This window comes from Eumetopias jubatus, unplaced genomic scaffold (assembly GCF_037043125.1).
Source record: "Eumetopias jubatus isolate StellerSeaLion01/CBP00866 unplaced genomic scaffold, mEumJub1_p1.0 scaffold_1, whole genome shotgun sequence".
Taxonomy (NCBI): domain Eukaryota; kingdom Metazoa; phylum Chordata; class Mammalia; order Carnivora; family Otariidae; genus Eumetopias; species Eumetopias jubatus.
This window is the reverse complement of record NW_028274807.1, coordinates 198,295,260-198,307,891: the sequence shown is the minus strand read 5'-3', so window position 1 is coordinate 198,307,891 and position 12,632 is coordinate 198,295,260. Positions and strand designations below refer to the sequence as shown.

At 36.8% G+C, this 12,632-nt stretch overlaps 1 protein-coding gene across 1 annotated transcript in view; it reads left to right on the top strand.

Annotated features, from left to right (window-relative positions):
* The window catches only part of DOCK3 (dedicator of cytokinesis 3), a 558,375-nt gene that overhangs the window by 400,238 nt on the left and 145,505 nt on the right, over positions 1–12,632 (top strand). The window lies entirely within an intron of this gene.

The window sequence follows — 12,632 nt, the reverse complement described above, 5'->3', positions numbered from 1 at the left end:
CATTTCTCTGGTTGTCCTCCAGGTGGGGCAGAGAGAAAATAAATTTGGGGATACTTTTATATTGCTTGGAAACTTCCTGTACTCAGAGTGCTATATGGATTTTTTATTTTGTTTTTTTTTTTTTTTTACTTAAAATTTGAAAACAACTGTTCCATTTTTTCCAATTGCATGTTATATGTAGGAAAATTTAAAATGGAAGTTATAACAATACAAAAGAAAAGCTGTTAATTCGCATGCTCCACAGTACCTCTGATCTTGACATACCTTGCCCTGAAAATTAAAGCACCTTGCTTCACTTTGGCTTAGAGCTAAAATGATACACTCATTGATGAGGGCATGTGGGTTTTCCTTGTCATGGCTGTCTCCCAGTATGTATGTCTAGAAAGGCTGTGGTAAAAGGCAGTTGTGGCAGGGATGGTAGCTACGCGTACTGGGCTGTGTGGGTGCAGATTCCGACGGCTCCTGTTTTCCTACTAGGCCAGAGGTTTGTGAACTCTATTACTTATTTTTGTATGTGGAAGAATCCTTTCTAAAAGCTAAATTTTTTGAGTAAGTTCAATAAATGAAACAGATAAAATAGAGCTACTTTACTGTTGGAGGGAAAAGGGAAATAATAGGAATCTCACTATTCCCCTTCCTCCACCCGGTACTGAGTATAACCACTGAAAGTCCCTGGGTTGCAATTTGAAAACCAGAGCATACTACTTTATCATCCTTGAGTTCTAGTGACTGTGTCTTCTCTTTCCGTGATCCCAGCACTTCACACAGTGCCTGTGCCCAGCAGAGATACCCCTGCTCTGGTTTGTTATCCATGCAGGATCATCAGTGCATCAGTTGTTTTATCTTTGGGCTTATTATTTATAATTGAGCCTCAAGAAACAATAAAACATTTTTAAAGAAGAAAGGTAAAAAAAAAAATTTTTGTAGAGTTGCTGGAAATGTTTTGGTCATTTAAAAATCCCTAGATATTAGAGAACTATACCAGCTTCCCATTCACATAATAAACTTGTAAGGTCCTTAATTAAAAATACTATTTCTTTAGTTTTAAGAGTGAACTAATACGCAGAATTTTAGATCTAGGTTTAATTGATAAGTGTTCCTTCTTTCCATTAGCATTTGTGTCGTTGTATAAGCCCTCAAAAATTTTAGTTCATTGAGCTGATGATACCAACTAAGTATGCTTTCCTAATGATTAAGTATTAAACTGGTCATATGTTACTGCCTTGAAGCAGTTATCAGAAATCATGAAAGGTTAGGGATGTATTATATTAGGTGCACAGAGTGTTGATACAGAGCAATCAGTTTACCAATCAAACAGTGCTAGTCTAGTGTTCAGTATTGTCAGGACACTCTCACCTCTGTGCCTGAGAACATGTGTGAGCAGAGGGAGCAGGCTAAAGAGAGGTCCGGATGTTCCTGCACTCTGAGTCTCATTGCTGATCCCACAGGCAAACCTAGAGAGGCTCCAGTGAATGACAAACTGCAAACCCGCATAGCACATCCTGATAGATGTTGACTGATGAGTATTAAACAATCTGCAGGAAAGAAGCAGCAGCAGCTGGTAGGGCCTTACTAGCTGTAACTGTTTTTGTGACATTTTATCATTCTGTACAAAATCATAAATATTTAGCTTTGAAATCTAAATCTCTGAGTGAGACCTCTCCCCTGAGCTTCAGAGTTTCATTTCCTTTTTCCTACCAGACATCTGCCCTTGGATGTCCCTCAGACATTTCTATCTCAGCATATCTAAACTCAATTCAGTTTCTTTCCTTACACATATACTTCCTTGTGTGCTCCTTAAATCAAGTGAAAGGCATTATCATTTGCTCAGAAATCCATGTCAGAAATTTTGGCATCCTCTTAGGTTCCTCTCTCTCTCTCTCCTTCCCTTCTCAATTAATCACTGTATCTTATCAACTTCTGACTCCCAAATACCAATCATATCACTCTCCCTATCCATCCCTGTTGTCACCCCAGATTCTCCACATTTATTCCCAAATGCGGACTCCCTGAATCTACTGCCTTCCTACCCTGAGTTATTGTCCACAGCACCACCATCCTTACCTCTTAAAAATGCAAACCGTTCACGTCAGCCCTCACTTAACCGAAAGCCCTCGTTACTTAGTGTGACATAAAAGGTCCAGCATGATATAATTTTATTTCTCTAACCTTATTTCCTGCATCTTGATGACTTAGTTGTCTTTCCCTAAACATGCCTTGCTCTTTCATGCCTCCCTACCCTTGCTGGCTTGGTAAACTCCTGTCCATTGAAACTCAGCTATATGAAACCTTCCTCACTATTTATGAGTATAATCAGGCCCTGAAACTTCATTGTGCCCCTGATAACAGTCTGTATCTAGCTTTATTCCATTACTAGATATTAAATTGTAATCATACATATGCATGTAGATTTCCCCCACTGCAATGGGAGCTTTCGTGTGTGTCTTTGTACCATCCCCCTCACCCCCCAGTGCTAAGCACAGGACTTTGGATTTGGAGCATTAAATAAATATTTATTGAGTGAATGAATGAAGAAGTGATCAAATAACCATTCAGTCCTCTGTGAATCAAGGAATTTTTATTTAATTGAACAGTTTAGCAAACATTTACTAAGAATTTCTTGTTTGTGAGCCCCTGTAATAACTGCTTGGGATTTAGAGGTTAAAAAGGAATGTCCGGGGGCGCCTGGGTGGCTCAGTCGTTAAGCGTCTGCCTTCGGCTCAGGTCATGATCCTGGGGTCCTAGGATCAAGCCCCACATCGGGCTCCCTGCTCCGCGGGAAGCCTGCTTCTCCCTCTCCCACTCCCCCTGCTTGTGTTCCCTCTCTCGCTGTCTCTCTCTCTGTCAAATAAATAAATTAAAAATCTTAAAAAAAAAAAAAAAAGGAATGTCCGTGACTCTGACAAGGTCTGAACAGAGCATTACAAAATTTCTAGAAGGTATGAAACATGTTTTCCTGATTTTAAGTACCAAAGCTAAGTGGAAAAGTAAGATTAGGGCATATGTCTTACTGACATGCAGCAAGACTTTAAGCACAATAAGCTGTCAGGAAAAAAACAAACAAAAATTACAACCCTTTAGACAAATTTTTACAGAGTTTTTTAAGCTAAAAAAAATGATCAGTCTTCTCTAAATCATTGGTTGTTTTATATTTTTTTTCTAATCAGTTACATTTTAGACCTTGCTTTGTATTTAGGATTAAACTGTATAGTTTGGGAAAGAAATATAGTCAACTTCACCATGTAATATACACTGAGAGAGAGGTCTTTTTCTGTCATGGTGAGCTAGATCGGTTGTCACCAAGCTTTTGTTTTCAATATTCAAAGAACTATTTTTTAAAAAGAAAAAAAGTCGGAGAAAAAGAGGATCACTGAAAGACTGAGAAGCCAGGCTCTTGGAGAAAGGGCTTTTGGAGAAAATGAAAGTAATTGAATTAAAGAGTGTCTAGGGTCCAGGTAGGGTACTAATTCATTTGTTCAGAGATTTATTAAGCACCTACTAGCTACTGGGCTAGAACCTAGGGATACTGAGGTGAGCAAGAGAAATATCTGCTTGTCTTCCTGGAGCTTATGATCTAGAAGAGAGACCACCTCTCTCTGCTAGAGAGATCACCAAACACATGATCATATGAATAAGTATGTAGTTTAAAAAGTGTGATAGGTGCTATAAAGGAAAATCATGCAGAGTGCCCTGAAACCTCATGCATATTGGAGTGAGGGAGGCTCTTATGGCATCCATGTTGAGGCTTAAAGTATGAGTAAACAGAAAGAGTGGATAATGTGATTTAGGCAGGGAAACCTTGGTATATTCAGAGAACTGAATGGCAGTTAGTGTTGCTGGAATGGTGCAAGTGAGAGAAGGAAAGGATGTCTCAAGAGGGGATTGAAGAGATAGTCAGGGACCACATTATATAGGGCCTTGCAGCCATGAAAGGATTTTGGATTTTATTGGAAATCAGGAAGAGAAGATACTCAAGCACAAAAAGTAGCAAAGGCAAAAGCATGAGTCAGACACAACAAAGGTATCAATGTATTGAGTTAGAAGGAAATTAGAAGAGGTGATGAGAGCTGGGAGATGGTTGGTATTGACAGTGAACTCCAGGTCTTGGAACCTGTTTCTTACCCAGTTACTCACAGCCCCTTGAACAGAGAAAGAACTCAGTAAATGTCCAATCAGAAAATGTGTTAGAGACAGATTAAATAAGTCTAGGATAGCCCTAAAAACCCTGGACACTGACTTAGATTTGTTGCATTAGGTAACCCTTAATGAATCCTTGAGCAGGGGGATGACGTGAATGACATGTTGAAGGTGGTGATTTGAGATTATCACAGGGGTAATATATAGGTTAAACTAGAAAATAGATAAGTTAGAAGCTGTTGCAGACATGAAGTGATAAAGCCCCAGGATAAGGAAGCTAGGAATAAGATTAGAGAAGATAGGGCATCGTGCCCTTTAAGATTTGGACTGAGCCTCATCACCCCTATAACCTAATTTCCTATCCTTCCCCCATTGATCAGTCTAGTTTACAATAGCCTCCTTGCTATTCCCTGAAAATATAACATGTTTCTACTTTAGGGCCTTTCTTTGCGTCTGCTATTTCCCTCAACGTGCTCATGGTTCTTGCATCCCCACCTTCTTCATGCTTTTACTCAAATATCACCCTTTCAGGCTTTTCCTGGCCACCCTATCTACAATTGAAACCACCAGGGGTTCCTGGGTGGCTCAGTCGGTGAAGCGTCTGCCTTCAGCTCAGGTCATGATCTCAGGGTCCTGGGATGGGGCCCCCACATTGGTCTCCCTGCTCAGTGGGGAGTCTGCTTCTCCCTTTCCCTCTGCCCTCCCCAGCTCCTCTCTCTCTCTCTCTCTCTCTCTCTCTCAAAATAAATAATAAAATCTTTAGAATTGAAAGCATTATTACCACCATCTCCCACATACACATCCATATTCTCAGTGTCTCTTCTTTGCTTTTTATTTTTCCTTAGGACCATATAGCATACTAAATAGTTTACATATTTACCCTTTTTATTTTCTGTGTTCCATCACTGGACTGTAAGCACTACGAAAACAGATTTTTTAAATCGTATTCACCCCCAAATCCTCTGAACCTAATAGAGTATTGGCATATGGTAGGTACTCAATAATTATTTGTTGAAAGGATGAGTAGTCTCCTAAATGTAACAATAAACTTATTTCTCTTATCACTTTTTCTTTCTATTTCTAAAACCTATAACTCAATGGGTTTTTGTTTTGTTTTGTTTTTTTACCTTGGAGACAAGGAGAATGGGGCTATAATTATTGAAGCCAGCTGAGTGAAGGAAATGATGAGTTCAATTTGGGCTATGTTGAGTTTGAAGTGATAGCCAAACAACCCACAGGTCATGAAGTGGGGGCATCTAGGATGCAGGTGAGATGTCACAGATGGAGATGAGAATTTTCATGGGAATAGTTTCTGCATGCAGAAACAAAGCTATCTGAAAAAGTGAGAACATGTGAGAAGAGCAAAGTGCAAAACACTTTGCACTTTGTGCAAAGTAGGAATATTTCAGTCATTAAGAAAACATTTTATGTATACCTAACATGCACAATGTACTACTGCCAAGTAGTTTAGGAATTCATTTAAGGCTGGGAAAATAAATGCCAGTAAAAGAGAAGAAACAGTTGAACACAGCTGGAAGCATCATTGTACTTGAAATAAAAAATACATTACAAAGCTACAGTAATCAAAACAGTATGGTGCTGGCATAAAAACAGACATAATGACCAATGGAACAGAACAGAGAGCCCAGAAATAAGCTTACACATATACCGTCAACTCATCTTTGATTAAAAAAAGAAAAGAAAGACATCCTCCCATTTGCAACAATGTGGATGAACTTGGAGGACATTATGTTTTGTGAGATAAGCCAGACATACAAGGACAAATATTACAGGATACCACTTATATGAGGACTCTAAAATAGTCAAACTCATAGGAGCAGAGAGTAAAATGGTAATTGTCAGAGCCTGAGTGGGGAGAGGAAAATGCAGAAATATTAGGTACAAATTTCCAGTTACATTAAGATAAGTTCTAGAGCTCTACTGTACAGCATAGTGCTTATGGTTAACAATACTGTGTTGTAGTCTTAAAAATTTGCAAGAGGGTAGATCATATGTTGTGTTCTTATCTCACACTATAAATAAGTAGTAATAATAATTAGAGAGGGAGGAAACTTTTAGAGGTGATGCATATGTTTATGTCACAGATTGTGGTGATGGTTTCATGGGTATATACTTACCTACAAACTCGTTCAGTGTATACATGAGATATATACAGCTTTTCATGTCAATCATACCTCAATAAAGTGATTTAAAAAAAAGAAATATGGGGAGATGTGAATTTTCCTAGCAAGTATTACACCTAATAACAATTTAAGATTTACTAAATAAAATGTATAAGTGTCACATAACCAGTATGACTAATGTTATGCAGATTTGCCTCACTTACACTCTGAAACAGAATTTTCTAAGATAACCAGTGATATCATTACAGGAAAATAAAATTGTCTTTCTTCTGGAGGAAAAAAAAAACAGAGGAGGAATTACCTTATTCCCTCTTTTTTAAATGACATTTATCACTTCCTACATTCTATATAGTTTAGTTACTTATTGTGTTTATCACTTACTGTCTGTTTCCTCATTTTGTCTTTTTAAATAAAAGCTCCTCCTGGGCAGTGATGTTTTTATTTTGTTCACTGAGGTACCCAAGTGCCTGAAACAGTGCTTGCCACCTAGTAAGTGCTCAGTAAATATTTGTTGAATAAATGAGTGTAGCTATCCAGAATGTAGCAAAGAGCTATAAGGAGATGAAAAATATGAAAGAAGTATTATGGAACATGGAGAACAGAATGAGAAAGGATAATAAACACCTAACTAGAATCACAGAAAAACAGAAAAGAATGAAAATATTCATCACTGATGAAAGACATGAAGACATAAATAAAAGATTGCTTATTTAAAAAAAAAATGTTGCTTATTTGCTTTGCTGTCGCAAGATTCTTCCATAGGAGCAGTGCACTCTTTGACAGTTGTCAGAGGATGGAGAAGCCAAGGTTGTTAAAAAGATCTTGTTCTCTTCCCCACTACCTCACTCTGTGGTAATGGTGAATTTAGAACACCAAGTTGGGCCAAAATGCTTTGGCATTTAAGATATAGTATAAATTGGGGGAAGACATGAAGCTCACTGATGATTTATGGTGTCTTGATTAAAGAAGGTTTCACCACCGCAACAATCAAAAAAAAAAAGACTTTTGAACTATTTGACTTTTAAAGCACTGTTGCACACAGATACAATTAAAATTAAATTTAATAAATAAAATTGCTCACAAAGAAACCCTTAGATTCCCTAATCCAACATAGAGTCAGATGTGACCTTAAATAAGGTCAAAGACTGCCGTTGACAGAGCACATCATATTACCCTCATGGAAGAGCCATGGTACAGCTGTTCCTTTGGCTGCCTCCACATGCTGGCCCTTGTGGCGGCTGCCCAAACACTGCATGAACATTTGTCAGCATATGGATGCCTTCCTGTGCCCCTGAGTTTTGCTGAGTACCTCCTCCATGTTTACACACCAACTGTTAACAAACCAGGTCATTGGCAAGTAACCCCTCACCCCCAAATAATGAAAAATAAATGATTTACATTTTGAGTTTGGGATGCTAGAAAAAGAAAAACAAAGTAAACCTAAAGACAACAAAAGGAAGAAAATAATATAATAACAGAACTTAAAGAAAGGGTCAGTAAAATAAAAACTGATTATCTGAAAAAAGAAACTTTAAAAAAATAGACATACCTTCTTTGGAAAAATGCCTCTTCAGGTCCTCTGCCCATTTTTAAATTGGATTACTTTTTTTGGTGTTGAGTCCTGTCAGTTCTTCATATATTTTGGATTCTAACTCCTTATCAGATATATCATTTGCAAATATCTTCTCCTATTCTGTAGGTTGTCTTTTTGTTTTGTTGATGCAAAGGTACAAAAGCTTTTTGTTTTGGTGTAGTCCTAGTACCTTAATTTGGTTTGGTTTCTCTTTCTTGAGGAGACATATCTAGAAAAATGTTTCTGTGGCTGATGTCAAAGAAAGTACTGCCTATGTTTTCTTCTAGGAGTTTTATGGTTTGTTGGTACGCTGCTGTTGTTGGGAATGCCAATTGGTGTAGCAACTGTGGAAAATAATACGGAGTTTCCCCAAAAAACTAAAAATACAGTAACATATAACCCAGTAATTCCACTACTGGATATCTACCCAAAGAAAATGAAAACACTAATTTGAAAAGATATATGCATCCCTATGTTTATTGTAGCATTATTTACAATAGCCCAGGTATGGAAACAACCCAAGCGTTCATCGATAGATGAACGGATAAAAGAAGATGTAGTATATTCAATGGAATATTACTCAGACATTAAAAAGAATGAGATCTTGCCGTTTGCAAAAACATGGATGGACCTAGAGGATATAATACTAAGTGAAATAAGTCAGACAGAGAAAGACAGATAACATACAATTTCACTCATATGTGGAATTTAAGAAACAAAGCAAACAGACAAAAAAAAAAACCAGACTCTTGAATGCAGAGAACAGACTAGTGGTTGCCAGAAGGGAGGTGGGTGGGGGGAGGGGTGAAACAGATAAAGGGGATGAAGAGTACACTTATCTTGATGAGCACTGAGAAATGTGTAGAATAGTTAAATCATCGGATGGTATACCAAAACTAATATAACACTGTATGTTAATTATCTTCAATAAAACAAATTTTAATAGATATACCAATAGCAAGAGTAATCAGAAAGACACAGATAAGCTATAAATATTAAAAATTATATGGAACACATTTATTTAAATTGAGGCAAGGTTGAAATAGCATAAAATTAACCATTTTTAAAATGAACAGTTGAGTGGCATTTACTATGTTCACAATGTTGTACAACAATCACCTCTGTCTAGTTCCAAAACATTTTCATACCCCAGAAGGAAGCCCTGGATCTAATAAGCAGTTGTTCTTCCAACTTACCCCTGCTTATAGCCCATGGCAGCCACCAATCTGCATTCCATCTTTATAGACTTATATATTCTAGATATTTCACATAAATGGAATCATATATATAATATGAGACCTTTTGCACTTGATTTACTTCACTTACAATGTTTTTAAGGTTCATTCATGTTGTAGCATGTATCATCAGTACTTCATTTCTTTATATGGCTAATTAGTATTCCATTGTATGGATATGCCACAAATTGTTTATTTGTTCATTCATTGTTGGATAGTTGCACTGTTTCTAACTTTTGGCTCTAGTGAATAGTACTACTGTGAACACGTGTATATATGTATTTGATTGCCTGCCTTCTATTCTTTTAGGTATATATCTAGAAGTGGAACTGCTGGGCCATATAGTATTTCTACGTTTAGCTTTTGAGGAACTGCCAAACTATTTTTCACAGAGACCTAACCATTTTACATTCCTACCAGTGATGTGTGAGGGCTCCAATTTCTGCACATCCACATTAATACTTGTTATTTTCTTTTTTTTTTTTTAATTCTAGCTATCCTACAGGGTGTGAATGTGAATTAGTACCTCATTGTGGTTTGATTTGCATTTTAATGGTAACTAATGATGTGAGCATCTTTTCATGTGTTTACTCACCATTTGTATATCTTCTTTGGAGAAATGTTATTCAAGTCCTTTGCCTATTTTTAATTAGATTATTTGTCCCTTTTTTAGAAATTTAAAAAAATATATGTATTAACTGAATGTTTTGTTTTGTGTCCAGTTTTTATTTAAATTCCAGTTAGTTAACATACAGTGTTATATTAGTTCAGGAGTAGAATTTATTGATTTGTCGCTTACATACACCACCCAGTGCTCATCACAACAGTGCCCTCCTTAATGCCCATCATCCATTTAGCTCATCCCCCCACCCACCTTTCCTCCAGCAACCGTCAGTTTGTTCTCTATGATAAAGAGTCAGACTGAGGGTTGCTGGAGTCGTGGGGGGTGGGAGGGATGGGGTGGCTGGGTGATGGACATTGGGGAGGGTATGTGCTATGGTGAGCGCTGTGAATTGTGTAAGACTGATGAATCACAGACCTGTACCTCTGAAACAAATAATACATTATATGTTAATTTAAAAGAGTCTGTTTTATGGTTTGCCTGTCTCTTTTTTTCCCCTCTATGTTCATCTGTTTTGTTAAATTCCACACATAAATGAAATCATATGGTATTTTTCTTTCTCTGACTGAATTATTCCCTTAGAATAATACACTCTAGCTCCATCCATGTCATTGCAAATGGCAAGATTTCATTCTTTTTGATGGCTGAGCAATATTCCATTGTATAGATATATCACAACTTTTTTTTTTTCAACTTCTTTATCCATTTATCAGTTGATGGATATTCGGGCTCTTTCCATAATTTGGCTATTGTTGATAATGCTGCTATAAACAACTGAATATTTTTTGAATTTTCATTCCAATGTAGTTAACATACAGAGTTAACATTAGTTTCAGGTGTACAATGTAGTGATTCAACAATATATCCCCTAGTGCTCATCATGACACATGCACTCCTTAATCCCCATCACCTATTTCACCCATCCCCCCCCCACCTCCCCTCTGGTAACCATCAGTTTTTCTCTATAGTTAAAAGTGTGTTTTTTGGTTTGCCTCTCTCTCTTTTTTCCTTAGCTCATCTGTTTTGTTTCTTAAATTCCACATATGAGTGAAATCCTATGGGATATTTGTCTTTCTCTGACTAACTTATTTCACTTAGCATTATACTGTCTAGCTCTATCCATGTTGATGCAAATGGCAAGATTTCATTCTTTTTTTATGCCTGAATAATATTCTATTATATATATATATATCACATCTTCTTTATCCATTCATCCATTGATGGACATTGGGCTACTTTCATAATTTGCTGTTGTAAATAATGCTGCAATCAACATAGGGGGCTTATATCCCTTCAAATTAGTGTTTTCTTATTCTTAGGGCAAATACCCAATAGTGCAATTACTGGATCATGGGGTAATTCTATCTTTAACTTTTTGAGGAACCTCCATATTGTCTTCCATAGTGGCTGCACCAGTTTGCATTCCCACCAGCAGTGCACAAGGGTCCCTTTTTCTCCACATCCTCACCAGCATTTGTCATTTCTTGAGTTTTTTTATTTTAGTCATTCTGACAGGTGTGAGGTGATATATCATTGTCATTTTGATTTGCATTTCTCTGATGATGAGTGATGTTGAGCATCTTTTCATGTGTCTGTTGGCCATCTGTATGTCTTATTTGGAGAAATGTCTGTTCATGTCTTCTGCCCACTGTTTAATTGGATTATTTGGGTTTTGGGTGTTGAGTTGTATAAGTTCTTTATATATTTTGAATACTAATCCTTTATCAGATATGTCATTTGCAAATACCTTCTCCCATTCCATAGGTTGCCTTTTAGTTTTCTTGGTAATTTCCTTTGCTGTGCAGCAGCTTTTTATTTTGATGAAGTCCCGATAGTTATTTTTGCTTTCGTTTCCCTTGCCTTAAGAAACATATCTAGAAAGGCTGATGGCTGATGTCAGAGGAGTCACTGCCTTGGCTCTCTTGTAGGATTTTTATGGTTTCAGGTATCATCACATTTAGGTCCTTAATCCATTTAGAGTTTATTTTTGTGTATGGTGTAAGAAAGTGGTCCAGTTTCATTCTTTTACATGTAGCTGTCCAATTTTCCCAAAACCATTTGTTTAAAGAGACTGTCTTTTGGGGCGCCTGGGTGGCTCAGTTGGTTAAGTGACTGCCTTCGGCTCAGGTCATGATCCTGGAGTCTCGGGATCGAGTCCTGCATCGGGCTCCCTGCTCAGCGGGGAGTCTGCTTCTCCCTCTGACCCTCTTCCCTCTTGTGCTCTCTATCTCTCATTCTCTCTCTCTCAAATAAATAAATAAAATCTTAAAAAAAAAAGAATAGCATCATACTATATTCTTAAAAAACAAAAAGAGAGACTGTTTTTTTCCCCATTGCATATTTTTGCCTTCTTTGTTGAAGGTTAATTGACCATATAATTATGGGTTTATTTCTGGATTTTCTATTCAGTTCCATCGATCTATGTGTCTTTTTTTGTGTCAGTACCGTACTGTCTTGATCACTACAGCTTTGTAATATTACTTAAAGTTTGGAATTGTGATACCTCCAATTTTGTTTTTCTTTTTCAAGATTACTGTTTGTCTTTTTGTTGAGTTGTAAGAGTTCTTCATTTTTCCAGGATACTAGACATTTATCAGATATATGATTTGTAAATATGTTCTCCCATTCTGTAGGTTGTCTGCACTTTCTTGATAACATCCTTTTTATTTTTTTAGTTTTTAGTTTCAATGAAATCTACTTTATCTTTTTTTCTCATTTTGCTTATGTTTTTGGAGTCATAGAATACATTTTAAAAATTGTATACATATACTATGAACAACTTGATACCACTAAACTTGTGTTCACATATATGAGTGTTATTTTTGTAGTAACAGATATCTTAAAGCAGTCTAAATATCCATAAGTAGAGAGATAACTAAATAAATAATAGCTTAACCTTTGAAAAGATTGAAGTGAAAAGA